Source organism: Hordeum vulgare, chromosome 2H (assembly GCF_904849725.1).
Source record: "Hordeum vulgare subsp. vulgare chromosome 2H, MorexV3_pseudomolecules_assembly, whole genome shotgun sequence".
In the NCBI taxonomy this organism is placed as follows: domain Eukaryota; kingdom Viridiplantae; phylum Streptophyta; class Magnoliopsida; order Poales; family Poaceae; genus Hordeum; species Hordeum vulgare.
In genome coordinates, this window is record NC_058519.1 from 633,239,091 (window position 1) to 633,256,866 (window position 17,776).

The following is a 17,776-nucleotide window of genomic DNA, read 5'->3' on the forward strand; positions in this document are numbered from 1 at the left end:
AGTTGATGGAGATGGCGAGCTGAATATATATAGGCAAAGGGTAACTGATTTGTTCTTGAGAAGAGAAGGTGGCGTGTTTGCTAGCTTCTCAGACCCTTGACTCAAGCGAAAGACAAGGCTGAAGCAGCAACAGTAGTGCATTATGTGTGGATGCAGTTAAATCTTGCTATTTATGGCCTTGTTAATTACCCCATATGAACGCATGCACAGATCGATCAAGTCCTGATCTTTTGATCCCCGCAAAGAATTCCATATCTTTTGTTATACAACATAAATGCAAATGAATATTTGGCGTATAAATACTTGGTACTGTAATTTGGAAAATAACAGAAGTAAATGACAGAATATTGCTAGCCCATCAACTCGACATCCGACTTTGGAAAGTAATACTCCCTTTATACGGAATTAGTTATTACTCAAACAGATATATCTAGAATATACCTGGCCATGGGCAGCCCGGCCCGGCCGGCCCGAAAAAGCCCAACCCAACGACCTTGCCCATGAGCCGGGCCTGGGCCTAGATTTTGAGCACGATGGCCGGGCCGGGCCCGGGCCTGCCGTATATGCAATTTAAGGAAGAGGCCAGGCCCAAGACCCAAGGCCCAACGGGTTTTTTGACTGCAGGAACGATGACTAAAGTGACTAATAACTATTAATGTAGTCGCGCTGACATGTATCAGTCTTCCCGCTTCTCCACATCGTGATCGGTGTGTTGTGGGTGCGATCTGTGTAAATTCTTATTGTGTGATGACACGAAGATACCTGCAAAGAATCCTAAGATCACATGAAGCTGCGTGCATGGATCGGCGCATCTTTGTGCAATCTTTTTTATTACAATACACAAGTTTGATCAGATTTGTAAATCCGTGTACTGAAATTTTCACATGTTTTCTTTTGGGGGGCTTAAATTTTCCTGTGTTTGTTCACCCATTTCGGTTTGTACATAGGGGCTTTGCTTCGTCTTTCTCCTCGGAGACACATACTGAAATATCCAAATTATCTTATATTTTAAACAAAGAGAGTAGTTTGGAATGGCCCTGCAAACAAGTTGGGCTTTTGCTATATTAATTAGATTCGGCCTTGGCGAACCTCAAGCCCACCAAGAAAGCACGGGCACCCTCAGCTTGCTGATACTTGATTATTGGTACCACATTGTCTGGCCACACCAGAAGAGTCGGTTAAGGGGATACAAAGGGACGTGCACGATTGTAATTCAAATCTTGCCTTTCTCGGCATTTTGGCTAAGAACAAGTGCAATATTTATTCTTATCAGTTTAATATCTGACTAGATAATTGCACGTATGTTGTAACGGGTGTAAATATTATATAGTATGTTCCCCATGATTACCTTCCATATTAGTGTGATTGTCCAAATAATTATTTTTTGAATCATGCCCGTGATTTACCTATCTAATAAGTTTTAGAATTTTATTTGATAAGAACATATTGTCTTGCCAAAGAACATAATAGTCACAGCCCTAGAATTTGTTTGTAAATTGTTGCATCTGCATCTATGCATCATGGTATTTTCAATTGAACTTGAAATGGGGATGATCAAACCCTAGCACCAAATAAAATTGAAATATGTTCATCTTAAAATATTTTCAATGAATTCAAAATGTCCTTTAAAAAATGTCCATGATTTCTGGATACTGTTGGAAACAACAACCAGAGGTGATGCACATTTCTCAAAGTCATTCTGAGATTTTTGAATTAACTGAAAGCTACTTGAATTGGAGCTAGATAAATGATATAACTATTTTAACAGCTCCAATAATTCTGAGAAAGTTGTTGTGGGGTTTTGAATAATTGGTTATGTTACCACAAAATTTATCAGAAGCAAATAATTGGTTTAGTATTTTTACAAAATCAAAAACACATTGCAAACATAGCAAAATAGAAGAAAAAATAATATAAAACAGAAAGAACTTACATGTAGCCGGCCCAGCCCACCAGCCGCTATCTTCAACCTCGTGCTAGTAGGCACGAGGCCGTGTCGCTCGTGTGTGCGCTGCGGCCACCTCCTGCTTCGCGCTGGCGAAGCCGTCCCCGAGTCGCCCTTCTCGCCCACGAGATAAGGACGATGCCCCGGGTCGATCCCTTCACTCCCCGCACTCTCATTCCCCCTCTGGTCCTCTCTGTCACCACGGCCGAATGCATCCCAGGCCGCCGTCGTGAACCACCACGGCCACTAGCTTCGCTGAGCCCCCCTATCGTGTCCCCTAGCTCCTCCGAGCTCCTCCTCGTGTCCACGCCGAAGGAGTCTAGGCCGGAGGCCCTCTAGCGTCACCATCGTCGACGTCTGCTCCGCCTCTGACCGTCATTCGTCGTCGTCGATTCGCGCCACCCCGTGCCTCCCCGAACTCGCCAGCAGCACCAAAAGCCCCACTGTGAGCTCCTTCTACTCTCCCATCTGCCCTTTCATCTAATCTGTTCCGTAGCGCCGCACCCGCTGGTCCCGGGAACTAGCCGCCGCCGCACCTGTCGCTGCCGTCGTTTGAGCTCGCGCCCGTCGCATTCGAGCACATAGCCGTGTTTGTGCAGCCCCTAGGAGGCCTCCTGGCCAGTTGCCTCGCTCGCGTGTGCACTATGATGACCATGTAACACCGTTGAGCTCTTCTGTTAGTATTAGCATTTTCTTTTCTGCTAATAACAACCAAGTAACGTGTACGTCTTGGAGTAGTTTTCGGGTAGTTAGATCCGGCGCTGCATGGACTTCGTGGGATGGCATGAAATCAGTGCATGCAGCATCTTTGTAGCCGTGTTCAGGTGGATGTGGGATGGCACGTCCGGAATACCTGGTCGTTAGCTAGTTTTACTCTTGTCAGTTGAGATCCAAGTCGTTGTACTGGACTGAATAATAGAGGAAACCGAAAAAAGCTGCATCAGTTGCACGCAACGCAAATACTCTCTGTCTGTGTGTTCATACCAAAGAGAGAGAGAGAGAGAGTTGAGAGGAGAGAACCACCGATCTTGCAACTACAATTGCATCAGAGCCTTGTTGTGATCATGTCGGGACAAGCGGGGTCACGGTCGCCACAACGCTCTGGTTCACGTCGGAGGAACACCCCATCACCGGTGGCTCGTCGGGGACGAAGCCCACCACGGCGCGGTGGGCGCGAGCTGGTCATCCATGAGCGGGTGGTCAGAGATGGAGGGGGCGGTGGCGCGATCCCGATGCTGACTCGGACGAACTATGTCGAGTGGTCAATCCTCATGAAGGTGCATCTTCAAGCCGCACGGCTGTGGGAGGCTGTGGAGGCGGACGACGCAGATCACCCTGATGATCGTGCCGCGCTGGGCGTCATCCTCCGTGGCGTCCCACCGGAGATGCTGCGGACGCTGGCGGCGAAGGACTCCGCCAAGGAAGCTTGGGACACCGTCAAGACACTTCGCATGGGCGTCGAGCGCGTACGCGAGTCGCGGGCTCAGGCGCTGCGTCGTGACTTCGAAAATCTCTCTTTCAAGGAGGGAGAGACAGTGGAGGACTTCGCGCTCCGCCTCACCGGCCCGACCTGCAACAGCTCGGCGACGACGTTGACGAGCTTAAGGCGGTGAGAAAATTCCTGCGTGTGGTGCCGCCTCGCTACGCCCAAGTGGCTATCTCCATAGAGACTCTTGTTGATCTCAAGTCGCTGACGATTGAGGAGTTGGTCGGACGGTTCCTTGCCATTGGGGAGCGCTCGACCCGGACACCGGCGGCACCGGCGGCAAGCTGCTCCTCACAGAGGAGCAGTGGCACGAGTGGGAAAGGCGGCGGCAACCCGACGAGGGATCGTCTGGCGCCGGGAACAAAGGCGGTAAGGGGAAACCCAAACCAAGGCCTCCCGGCAGCGACGGGAACAAGCAACAGTCCGGCGGTGGCCCAAAGCGCAAGGGTAAATGCCACAACTGTGGTATATGGGGCCACTGGGCGCGGGAGTGTCGCAACAAGAACAAGAAGGAGCGCCATGAGGAGGCAAACGTAGCGCAAGCCGAAGAGGTCGAGGAGCCGGGGCTGCTGATGGCGGTGCTCGACGCGCCGGAGGAGATCACTGTCGTAGCTCCGCAAGCAGTCTTTCTCAACGAAGAAAAAGTGGTGCCCAAGGACGTCAGCGATGGCTCTTGGTACGCGGACACAGAGGCCAGCACCCACATGACTGGCCCCAAGGAGCTATTCGCCACGTTGGATGAGACAGTGCGCGACACTGTCCGCTTTGGAGATGGATCAGTCGTCGAGATATGCGGCAAAGGAACCGTGCTATTTGAGTGCCTCACCGGCGATCAGCATGTACTCTCCGAGGTATATTACATTCCCCGTCTTCGGAGTAACATCGTCTCGCTCGGACAGCTAGATCACTAGTGGGGACGGGGCCTTTAGCCCCGGCCCGTAAGGGGCTTTAGTCCGGTTCACCAACCGGGACTAAAGGGGCGGGACTAAAGGCCTAACCTTTAGTCCCGACCCTGTTCCAAGCCGGGACTAAAGATGCTCCACGTGGGCACCTCGTAGCGCCCTCAGGGGCAGGCCCTTTAGTCCCGGTTCGTTACATGGACCGGGACTAAAGAGTTTCAGATTTTGTTTATTTTTGGGTTTTAGGGTTTTAGGGTTTAGGTGTTCGGGAGATTAACGTGATGCCTCGTTTGGTGTTCGGAAATTAGTTTTCATATAATTTAAACAGAAATAATTATGCATATATATATAAGATTAACTTATCTTACAAGCGAGCATATATATACAATTATATGGAGATCTGAATTATCGGGACTAGAGCCCGTCTATTCGATTACATGGACGAACATCAGTAATGGCCCCTAGCTACACTAAATCGTCTTTTGTCATCTATAGCTTTCGTCCTCAGAAAGGTCGCAAGCTCCTCTGCAACAGCAATCGCGCGTTGCTCTGGTAGGACCTTCGTCCTCATGGCCGTGCACTATATAAGAAGAGGAGATGGATATGAATATCAATCATGATAACAAAGAATGACGGGTAAAAATAGAGGTGTGAATGTTCATTGCTTACGTCGAATCTGTGATCCCTGTGCTCAGAGGTAAACGTGCGAATGGTCTCGCAAACATAGTATCCGCATAGATGCGTCCCCCGTGGCTGCTGGTCGCACTTTACGAGAATAGAATATATATAATCAAAATAATAATTTAGCATCATAAATGTATTGAAAATAGAAGTATATCATACTACTACTTACCTGAGTCGCTCTAAAGGTCAGCTTCTCAGGCTCGATACCGGGAGTCACGCACTTGAACCGCTTCCAAACCCTGCCCGACAAGGATAAGGATTTGCTAAGTTTCATTAATTGATATATCAGAAAATCATCGAAAGAGACCGATAGAGCGCAAGAATGATTAAAATTACCCTTGGAGCATGTCCTGCAGGCTTTGGAACTGTTCCAAGGGTCTCGATAATGGGTCGAAGGCATCAACTCTTCTCTTATCAATTTGAATGTCCAACAGAATCCAATGGAAGCTGCACATGTATATATATATATGTGTGTGTGTGTGTGTGTCAGTAACTTATCAGTTACACTTATAAGTGAATGGACACAACCGAGTAAAGACCCTCACCTGAAGTTGTATGGAAACAGTATCTGGTCACAGAAATTTTGATCTGTTAGAAACCTTAGAAGGTTTTCCTCCGTCTCCTTGGGTTTATCAGTTAGCGTCGCTATATGTATTTTATCTGGGTCAATAAACCCAATATTTAGGATGTTCCTACTTTTACAATCCAGAATCTTCATTCTGCATAATAGAGTACAAGTTATATATAGACAATGAATTGAAATAACTAAACAAGTTATATGTAGACAACGAATTGAAAAACTTACAGACAATAGCAACTCATAAGTGATTTGTCGAGGGCGTCGCCATTGTACATCTGGAAGAGTTCATCAAAGTCGATATGGATTTCTTCGGGGCGGCCGTAGTACTCCCGTGGGACACTCACCACGATCATCGTTCTCCCATTCTTTGATTCACTTAAGTACCATATATGCAAGTAACGCATATTTGTTGGGAGATCATCTTTGCTGACCAAAGGCGCTCCCATGACAAACTGTGGCTTAGGGGCTACCACAGCCTTGGGTAACTTGTCGTCTTGGGAAGCCAGAATGTCTTCAACCGGGATACCCCATTCAGCCGCCCACTTCTTTGCTAATTCCAAATCTTGCCCCTGCACCGGAGGGGGGACATTCTCGGTTAACACCCTGAGGGGTGGGATCGACTATTTGGCATGTTGTCCAAGCTGAGGAACGTCTGATTTTTTCTTGCTTGTAGTTGAACTTGATTTGCTCCCACTTGCACTTGCACGTGATCTGCTCTTTTTCATTCCTTCTGCAATGTGCGTGTATAGTCATCAGGCTTATGGTGTAAGTCATACTGTGATGGAAGGGTCGTGAAGTATTTTGCAAATGCTATTTGCTTCTCGGTGTATTCCGGGCGGGGCTCGGGTTCCTTCTTTTTCATCTGCGCATCATGATGTTCCTTTGCTATCCGGGCATTTTCCTCGGGGGTACGATCATAAGGTCTGATAGGAAGATTAGCATGAGGTACCTTTGGGAGGGGCGACCGTTTGCGCTTTGGGGGGCTCCGTCGCTTAGAAATCGTCGGCGGAGCGTTCTTGCTGGCACGCTTCCGCTTAGTATCCGGAGCGGGCGTCGGCGGAGACGGATGACCCAAGTCCGGCGGCGGTGATCAAGATGGACTCGTGTTGTGCTGGCCGACGTCATGTGGAGGGCTTGGAGGTGTAGGTGACCTGCGACGACTCGGAGGCGGTGTTGTCCTTGGGGCCGAGCCTGGAAGCTTGATGTAGTTCTTGTTCCATAGGATGACTCCACCCAGTACTTCTCCGAGTGTCCTCTCATCTTCGGGTCTAGCTATGTCGAGCTCCATATCATGAAACCCCGCCATGATTTCATCCACCCCGACTTTAGCAAAGCCAGCTGGAATCTCACGGCCATGCCAGCGTGCATCTGGGCCAGAAGGTAAAGCTTGTCCGACGGCCACCTTCATGGATATGTTCTTGAATTTCTGATGGAGTTCACATGATGTTGACTCCTTGATTCCATCCACGGGGTAGCCGGGACCGCCCTCTATCATTCTTCGTGCATCGTCGGATGGGGCCTCAGATTCAGCCACACTGCTTTTCCGCTTAGATGGGGCGCCGGTAATATCAAATGCAGGATCTTCCTGGCGCGCTACTCCTCTAAGCTCATCAATCTGCTTCTGTTGCTCGTTAATCCTGGCAAGCAACTGGTTGAACTTGTCATTCTCCTCATCCTGCTGCCGCTTCTTTGCTCTCTCTCGGCTTCTGTAAGTGTCTTGGTCTCTGGCAAACCCAAGCCACCACGGGTAAGAAGGACCGAAGCCTCGTGTTCGTCCTCCATGTTCGTCATTGCCGAGGACCAGTGTGAGCAAATCTTTCTCTCTATTTGCAGTGAACTTTCTTTTTCCCTCCTTAATTTATTTCACTATCCTTTTCCAATTCTCCCTGGGTATCCTAAGACCGTCACTGCAGATGAGGTCCCCTGTTTCTTCGTCGTACGAACCACCATGCGCAAGGAACCAATTTCTTGCTCTCAATTCCCACGCATCACGGAGTGGTTCAGGTACGATGCCTTTAGCTAGCAGATCTTGCTCTTTCTTATCCCACTTTGGGATGGCAGTCTCATAGCCCCCTGGCCCCAGCTTGTGGTGATATTTCTTCTTGTCGGCATTTATCTTGTTCTTTTCTGATAATGCCTGGGCATCTTCTGACTCCTTGTACTCTTGAAATGCCTTCCAGTGATTCGCCTGCTTGGCTAGATACCCCTCGAATACTGACACTTTCTTTGTCTTCAGATAGTTTTTCCATAGATTCTTCTTCCAGCTACGGAACAGTTCAGCCATCTTCTTTAGAGTCCACTGCTTGACTTTGGCCCTCAGTTTGTCTGCGACGTCTTCATTCTCACATTATGGCAAGTTGAAATGTGACATGAGATCATTCCAAAGATTATCTTTGTACCTTTCGGCGACATAGTCACTATCGGCTGCCCCTTTGCGCTTGTTCCACTCCCGAACGCTGATCGGGACGTGATCCCTAACGAGAACTCCGCATTGCTTCTTGAATGTGTCAGCAGCATTCTTAGGAAGCTTGGGTTCGCCCGTAGGCAATATCACCTCAAAGGTGTAGTGCGTCCGTGCATCCAACTTTCTAGTCGGGCCTTGTTTCGTAGCTTTGCTCGATGTGGAGGCTTAAGAGGGAGAACCATTCGTCAAATGAATGTATATGTATACAATATAGAGCTATCTCCAATATTTTTCACATATTACAAGTGATTGTCGAACTTCATATGTATACCTCGTCGGACTTTATTATTTCTTCACGGGCTTCTCCATCAGTGGAGCTATCACCTTCTCCGTCATTGGACCTATCTCCTGCCCCATCGGCTTCATCTTCGTGTCGGTCGACCTCCATTCCATATCCGGAGGGGTTTAGATATGACGACGGAGATTCGGTTGGTTCAACGTCGGGGCCGTCTTTGATTATATCTTCGAGATGTTCTTCCTCTTCGAGGTTCCTGATATGTGGATCCATAGTTCTACAAAAAACGGACATTTGATTAACTAATAAACTAACAAACTATATAAGAGGGGTTGGAAACTTCGAAGTGTCATTTTATATAGGAGGACCTTTAGTCCCGGGTCTTTGCTAGAACCTAAACTCTAAAATATGTCTAACTGATTCTCTTAACCTTTAAGGATTTAACAAAATGGCGACATTCTAGATGTGTAGAAAATGATCCTATTTTTCCTGATCTCATCTACCCTTTTATATGTCACATTATTCTATGAGGAACTCCGTTCCAAAACAACTTTAGTCCCGGGTCGTGGATCCACCCGGGACTCCTAGATTTCTGCATAGTATTCAAAGTAGGAGTACTTTTCTAATTTGAGCATTCAATAAGAAAAACCAAATCGTAAAATAAAGTAGTATTCAAATTAGCATGCATTCAATTATAAGCAAATATATCATCTCTTTTGTCCGTACATCGTCAAATATTATCACTAATACTCCTCGAATACTATCATACATATAGCATCACTGATACATCTAGAACCGTAGCGCCCGATGGGTATCGTCGCGGGCGGTGGACACCCAAAGAGAAGGAACCATCAGCTCTAGTGAGATCCCCGAAGAACCTGCCACGTATGCTCGAACCTGCCCTCCAACGCAACCATGTAGCGACGGACGTGCTCATCCTCCTCGCTGACACGGTGACGTACCACCTCCGCGGTGTCCGGAAGCCTCGGCACCGTCACTGGCCCACGCAACCGCCACCAAAAAAGGATCGGGTCAACGACGGGCTGGCTCCTCACCAACCTACGCCCCCCGGAAGGTAGCACCTCCCAATACCAGCCGGGCGAAGCCCAGTCCCGGACAGGGCCCCTATGATCAAGCAGGTGTCCTCCGCCGAGTCAACGACGAGGATGCGAGATAGGCATCGTAAAATGAACTAAAAAAATAAACTAGTTCTATTAATTTTCTTGCTAAAAATAAACTATTAACACTTAAGCATATACAATAGCAAAATTAAACTATTAACACTTAAGCATATACAATAGCAAAATTAAGCAATAATCTAAGAAACACTATTAACACTTAAGCATATACACTATACAATAGCAAAATTAAATGAAATAAAAATTCTTCTTCTTGTAACCCTAAACTAATTTTTCCTCTTCTTCTACTTCTACTTCTCCTCTTCTTCTACTACTTCTCCTCTTCTCTTCTTCTACTTCTCCTCTCCTCCTCTTCTAATTTTTTCTCTTCTTCTACTTCTCCTCTTCTTCTATTTTTCCTCTTCTTCTCCTCTCCTCCTCTTCTTATTCTCCTTTTTCTTATTTTCTTCTCCTCCTCTTCTTATTTTCCTTTTTCCTAATCTTATTTTCTTATTTTTGTTCATATTTCTGTTGGAATTATGCCCTAGAGGCAATAATAAATATAGTTATTATTATAATTCCTGTATCAAGATAATCGTTTATTATCCATGCTATAATTGTATTGAACGAAGACTTATATACATGTGTGGATACATAGACAAAACACTGTCCCTAGCAAGCCTCTAGTTGGCTAGCCAGTTGATCAAAGATAGTCAGGGTCTTCTGATTATGAACAAGGTGTTGTTGCTTGATAACTGGATCACGTCATAAGGAGAATCACGTGATGGACTAGACCCAAACTAATAGATGTAGCATGTTGATCGTGTCTTTTTGTTGCTACTGTTTTCTGCGTGTCAAGTATTTGTTCCTATGACCATGAGATCATATAACTCACTGACACCGGAGGAATGCTTTGTGTGTATCAAACGTCGCAACGTAACTGGGTGACTATAAAGATGCTCTACAGGTATCTCCGAAGGTGTTCGTTGAGTTAGTATGGATCGAGACTGGGATTTGTCACTCCGTGTGACGGAGAGGTATCTCGGGGCCCACTCAGTAATACAACATCACACACAAGCCTTGCAAGCAATGTGACTTAGTGTAAGTTGCGGGATCTTGTATTACGGAACGAGTAAAGAGACTTGCAAGTAAACGAGATTGAAATAGGTATGCGGATACTGACGATCAAATCTCGGGCAAGTAACATACCGAAGGACAAAGGGAATGACATACGGGATTATATGAATCCTTGGCACTGAGGTTCAAACGATAAGATCTTCGTAGAATATGTAGGATCCAATATGGGCATCCAGGTCCTGCTATTGGATATTGACCGAGGAGTCTCTCGGGTCATCTCTACATAGTTCTCGAACCCGCAGGGTCTGCACACTTAAGGTTCGACGTTGTTTTATGCGTATTTGAGTTATATGGTTGGTTACCGAATGTTGTTCGGAGTCCCGGATGAGATCACAGACGTCACGAGGGTTTCCGGAATGGTCCGGAAACGAAGATTGATATATAGGATGACCTCATTTGATTACCGGAAGGTTTTCGGAGTTACCGGGAATGTACGAGGAATGACGAATGGGTTCCGGAAGTTCACCGGGGGGGGGGGCAACCCACCCCGGGGAAGCCCATAGGCCATGAGGGTGGCGCACCAGCCCTTAGTGGGCTGGTGGGACAGCCCAAAAGGGCCCTATGCGCCATACAAAAGAAAATCAAAGAGAAAAAAAAGGGAGGTGGGAAGGAAGGGAAGGACTCCCACCCACCAAACCAAGTCCAACTCGGTTTGGGGGGGGGCCTTCCCCCCTTGGACTCGGCCGACCCCCTTGGGGCTCCTTGAGCCCCAAGGCAAGGTCCCCTCCCTCCCACCTATATATACGGAGGTATTGGGGCTGATTTGTGACGACTTTTCCACGGCAGCCCGACCACATACCTCCACCGTTTTTCCTCTAGATCGCGTTTCTGCGGAGCTCGGGCGGAGCCCTGCTGAGACAAGGTCATCACCAACCTCCGGAGCTCCGTTACGCTGCCGGAGAACTCTTCTACCTCTCCGTCTCTCTTGCTGGATCAAGAAGGCCGAGATCATCGTCGAGCTGTACGTGTGCTGAACGCGGAGGTGCCGTCCGTTCGGCACTAGATTGTGGGACGGATCGCGGGACGGTTCGCGGGGCGGATCGAGGGACGTGAGGACGTTCCACTACATCAACCGCGTTTCTTAACGCTTCTGCTGTGTGATCTACAAGGGTACGTACATCGGAAATCCCCTCTCGTAGATGGACATCACCATGATAGGTCTTCGTGCGCGTAGGAAATTTTTTGTTTCCCATGCGACGTTCCCCAACAATTTATTCTTCTTGTAACCCTAACCTAATTCTAAATATTACTAACCCTAATAATCTAGCACAAACCTAATAACAATAGGAATTAAATGACAATTTTTTTTCTTCTTTTCTTCCCTTTTTCTTCTTTTCTTCTACTTTTTCTTCTTTTCTTCTCCTTTTTCTTCCTTTTTTCTCCTTTTCTTCTTTTCTTCTCCTTTTTCTTCCTTTCTTCTCCTTTTTCTTCCTTTCTTCCCTTTTTCTTCTTTTCTTCTCCTTTTTCTTCTTTTCTTCTCCTTTTTCTTCTTTTCTTCTCCTTCCCTTTTTCTTCTTTTCTTCTCCTTTTTCTTCTTTTCTTCTCCTTTTTCTTCCTTTTTTCTCCTTTTTCTTCCTTTCTTCTCCTTTTTCTTCCTTTCTTATCCTTTTTCTTCCTTTCTTCTCCTTTTTCTTCCTTTCTTCCCTTTTTCTTCTTTTCTTCTCCTTTTTCTTCTTTTCTTCTCCTTTTTCTTCTTTTCTTCTACTGGCCGGAGTATTGGGGAGGAGGGGGAGGGGGGCTTACTGGCCGGAGGTGTCGACGGCGCCCGGCGAGGAGGGCGGCGCGCGACGAGGAGGACGGCGGCGGCGAGGAGGACGACGGCGACGGCGAGGAGGATGGCAGGCGGCGGTGAGGAGGACGACGGGTAGCCTGACGACGTTGTCGAGGTCGTCGGTGTGCCGCGCCGGGCAGGAGAACGAGAGGAAGAAGAAGAGAAACGAACGATTTGGGTTGGAATTTTTCTAACTCCCGCTTATATAGGTGGATCTTTAGTCCCGGTTCGTGGCTCGAACCGGGACTAAAGACCCCCTTTAGTCCCGGGTGGAGCCACGACCCGGGACTAAAGGCCTCTTTTCGGGAAGACCAGAAGGCGGGAAGCAGGGGCCTTTAGTCCCGATGCGGAGCTCCAACCGGGACTAAAGGGGGTCTTTAGTCCTGGTTGGAGCCACGCAACGGGACTAAAGCCCCTCCTCGGCAGGCGGCACGCGAGGGGCTTTAGTCCCGGGTCGTGGCTCCACCCGGGACTAAAGGCCCTCCTCGGCTGCACGATAAGTTTAGTCCCACCTCGTCCAGCGAGGGGGACTAACACTTGTTTATAAGCCCCGTCGCAGCTACTCCATCGAGCTCCTCTCTATAGTAGGCTTACGGGCCTAAACTGACTGTAAATTAAAAAATTGAAACTATATTTGAAATTGTGGAGAAACTTAAACCTGAATTCAAAGTGAGCTCACTTTGAATTTAGGTTTAAGTTTCTTTACAAATTCTCATATAGTTTCAATTTTTTTCTATTTTCAATTAAAAACTATGTTTTATTAAAATTCTTTTTGCATATTTGAGAATTTGACAAAACTATGATAATGAAAAGTGTTTGAAATTGAATAAATAATTCAAAACTATTTTCTATTTTCAAAAGTAATTATTTTGACTATCCAAACTATTAACTATTTTGTTATTTTCAATTAAAAACTATGTTTATTAAAATTCTTTTTGCATATTTGAGAATTTGACAAAACTATGATAATGAAAAGTGTTTGAAATTGAATAAATAATTCAAAACTATTTTCTATTTTCAAAATTAATTATTTTGACTATCCAAACTATTAACTATTTTGTTATTTTCAATTAAAAACTATGTTTATTAAAATGCACCATTAAAAGGCACATCACAAAATTTCAACAATTTCTGACTTCATTTGGTATTCTTCGTGCATTTACTTTTTTTTTTGAGCTAGTTGACCCTGAAATTGAAAAGCACTACAAATGAACTCTGAAAATGTTGAAAGTTGGCATGCTATCATCATTTCACCCACATAGCATGTGTTAAAAAGTTGAGAGGGCTACGACAAAAACTGGATGCACTTCGTGTACAAAACGGACAATCTCTCTCGAAGTATAAGGGTTTCGAACGAGAACTCATCTCTTACAAAGGGATTTCATTTTTTTGAACTTATTTGAACTCCATACTTTTTGTGTGTTCAAAATGCACCATTCAAAGGCACATCACAAAATTTCAACAATTTCTGACTTCATTTGGTATTCTTCGTGCATTTACTTTTTTTTTGAGCTAGTTGACCCTGAAATTGAAAAGCACTACAAATGAACTCTGAAAATGTTGAAAGTTGGCATGCTATCATCATTTCACCCACATAGCATGTGTTAAAAAGTTGAGAGGGCTAGACAAAAACTGGATGCACTTCGTGTACAAAACGGACAATCTCTCTCGAAGTATGAGCGTTTCGAACGAGAACTCATCTCTTACAAAGGGATTTCATTTTTTTGAACTTATTTGAACTCCATACTTTTTGTGTGTTCAAAATGCACCATTAAAAGGCACATCACAAAATTTCAACAATTTCTGACTTCATTTGGTTTTCTTCGTGCATTTACTTTTTTTTTTTGAGCTAGTTGACCCTAAAATTGAAAAGCACTACAAATGAACTCTGAAAATGTTGAAAGTTGGCATGCTATCATCATTTCACCCACATAGCATGTGTTAAAAAGTGGAGAGGCCTACGACAAAAACTGGATGCACTTCGTGTACAAAACGGACAATCTCTCTCGAAGTATGAGCGTTTCGAACGAGAACTCATCTCTTACAAAGGGATTTCATTTTTCTGAACTTATTTGAACTCCATACTTTTTTTGTGTTCAAAATGCACCATTCAAAGGCACATCACAAAATTTCAACAATTTCTGACTTCATTTGGTATTCTTCGTGCATTTTCTTCGAACGAGAACTCATCTCTTACAAAGGTTTATTAAAATTCTTTTTGCGTATTTGAGAATTTGACAAAACTATGAAAATGAAAAGTGTTTGAAATTTAGTACATTCCATACATGCATTACATAAAAGCTTTAATACATTATTACATTATTGCACCAATATTCCTATCTATTATTTCTGTTTTCTGCTGGGTCGTAGCCATGGAGAATCTTCATCATTCAGTAGGATGCTTGGGTCAGTTTTCACTTTGAAGGGCGGAATTTCATGAAACTTATTATAATCTTGTGACATGTCTGTCTTGTCATCTACACCCACGATGTTTCTTTTCCCTGATAGAACTATGTGGCGTTTTGGCTCATCGGACGATATCTTCTTTTGCTGATTTCTTTTTCTTGTTTTTGTAGACATATCCTTCACATAGAAAACCTGAGCGACATCATTGGCTAGGACAAATGGTTCGTCCATGTACGCAAGATTGTTGAGATCCACTGTTGTCATGTCGTACTTTTGGTCTACAACTACCCCGCCTCCTGTCAGCTTCACCCATTTGCACCGAAACAAAGGGATCTTAAAAGTAGGTCCATAGTCAAGTTCCCATATCTCCTCTATGTACCCGTAATATGTTTCCAAACAGTGCCCATTCTCGTCTGTTGCATCAAAGCGGACACCACTATTTTGGTTGGTGCTCTTTTTATCTTGGGTAACCGTGTAAAATGTATTCCCATTTATCTCATACCCTTGGAAAGTACATATAGTCGAAGATGGTGGCCTGGCCAAATAGTACAACTGATCTCCAACGGTGTCGTCATTCATGAGATGTGTCTGCAACCAACTGCCGAAAGTCTTCTCGTGTGCCCCTTTAATCCAAGAGTCAGCCTTCCCCGGGTTTTCGGAGCGTAGAATATTCTTGTGTCTCACGATATACGGAGCCACCACGGTGGAATTGTGTAGAACTGTGTAGTGTGCTTGAGAGAAAGAATGCCCGTCCATACATACTTTTGCTTTCCTTCCTAGTGTGCCTTTTCCTGTCAGCCTACCCTCATACCGAGATTCAGGAACACCAATCGGCTTAAGGTCAGGAAGAAAGTCCACACAAAACTCAATTACCTCCTCTGTTCCATAGCCCTTGGAGATGCTTCCTTCTGGCCTAACATGGTTACGAACATATTTCTTTAAGACTCCCATGAACCTCTCGAAGGGGAACATATTGTGTAGAAACACAGGACCGAGAATTCTAATCTCTTCGACTAGGTGAACTAGGAGGTGTGTCATTATATTGAAGAAGGATGGCGGGAACAACAACTCAAAGCTGACCAGACATTGGACCACATCAATCTGTAACCCTGATAGACTTTCTCGATCGATTACCTTCTGAGAAATTGCATTGAGGAATGCACATACCTTCACAATTGCCAGGCGAACATTTTCCGGTAGAATTCCCCTCAATGCAACCGGAAGCAATTGCGTTATAAGCACGTGGCAGTCATGAGACTTTAGGTTTTGGAATTTTTTGTCTTTCATATTTACGATTCCCTTTATATTCGACGAGGAGCCACTCGGGACCTTGATACTGAAAAGGACTTCAAAGAAGATTTCCTTCTCTTCCTTAGTAAGAGCGTAGCTCGCACACCCTTGAAACTGCCCTAGATGCATGCCATCTCTTCCTTTAAGACGTTCCTGGTCCTCCCGTGCTTCCGGTGTATCTTTTGACTTCCCATACAAGCCCAGGAAGCCTAGAATATTCATGCAGAGATTCTTCGTCAGGTGCATCACGTCGATTGCCGAGCGGACCTCATGGACTTCCCAGTAGGGTAGCTCCCAAAATATAGATTTCTTCTTCCACATGGGTACGCGCTTATTAGGGCCGTTAGGAACAGGTTGGCTGCCAGGACCCTTTCCAAAGATTACTTTTAAATCTTTGACCATATCAAATACTTCAGATCCAGTACGGATGACAGGCTTCCCCCGGGGTTCTGCCTTGCCATTGAAATGCTTGCCTTTTTTATTTAAGGGATGCTTGGGTGGAAGAAAACGACGATTGTACGGGTACACATTCTTCCTACATTTGTCCAGATATATACTTTCTGTCTGATCCAAACAGTGCGTGCATGCATTGTATCCCTTGTTTGACTGTCCTGAAATGTTACTAAGAGCAGGCCAATCATTGATGGTTACGAAAAGCAACGCTCGAAGGTCAAATTCCTCTTGTTTGTGCTCGTCCCACACACGTACACCTGGTTCGGCCCACAGCTGTAAAAGTTCATCAACTAATGGCCTTAGGTACACATCAATATTGTTGCCGGGTTGCTTTGGACCTTGGATTAGCACTGGCATCATAATGAACTTCTGCTTCATGCACAACCAAGGAGGAAGGTTGTAGATACATAGAGTAACGGGCCAGGTGCTGTGACTGCAACTCTGCTCCCCAAAAGGATTCATGCCATCTGTACTCAGACCTAACCATAAGTTCCTTGCGTCAGCTGCAAATCTCGGGAACTCTCTCTCGATTTTTCTCCACTGCCGACCATCAGTGGTGTGCCTCAACTTATCGTCTTTCATACGATCTTCCACGTGCCATCGCAACAACTTCGCATGATCTTTATTTCTAAACAGGCGTTTCAACCATGGTATTATAGGAGCATACCACGTCACCTTGGCAGGAACCCTCTTCCTGGGTGGCTCGCCCTCAATATCACCAGGGTCATCTTTTCTGATCTTATACCGCAATGCAGTGCATACTGGGCATTTATCCATATTCTCGTACTTCTCACCGCGGTAGAGGATGCAGTCATTAGGGCATGCATGTATCTTCTGCACGTCTAATCCTAGAGGGCACACAAGCTTCTTTGCTTCGTACGTGCTGGCGGGCAATTCGTACTTTCTTGGAAGCATCTTCTTCATTAGTACCAGCAACTTTTCGAATGACGAGTCAGTCATACCGGTCTCTTCCTTCCACTTCAGCAATTCCAGTGTGCTACCCAGCTTCTTCTGGCCATCTTCACAAGTTGGGTACAACAGTTTGTTGTGGTCCTGTAACATCTGCTCGAACTGCAACCTCTCCTTTTCTGTGTCGCAACCTCGCCGTGCATCAGAAATGACCCGGCCAAGATCATCAGCGGGCTCATCTGGTTCCCGTTCTTCATCCTGATCTTCTTCTTCATTGTCTTCCATTGCGGTATCAGCATACTCACGGAACATAGATCGGTAGTTGTCATCATCGTTCTCTTCTTCTTCATTGTCGTCTTCCATCATAACCCCTCTTTCTCCGTGCTTGGTCCAAATATT

At 45.6% G+C, this 17,776-nt stretch overlaps 1 pseudogene; it reads left to right on the forward strand.

Moving 5' to 3' along the window:
• Positions 1 to 1,220: 1,220 nt before the first annotated feature.
• On the forward strand, positions 1,221 to 1,353 carry LOC123433629 (annotated as a pseudogene).
• The last annotated feature ends 16,423 nt before the right edge of the window (positions 1,354 to 17,776 follow it).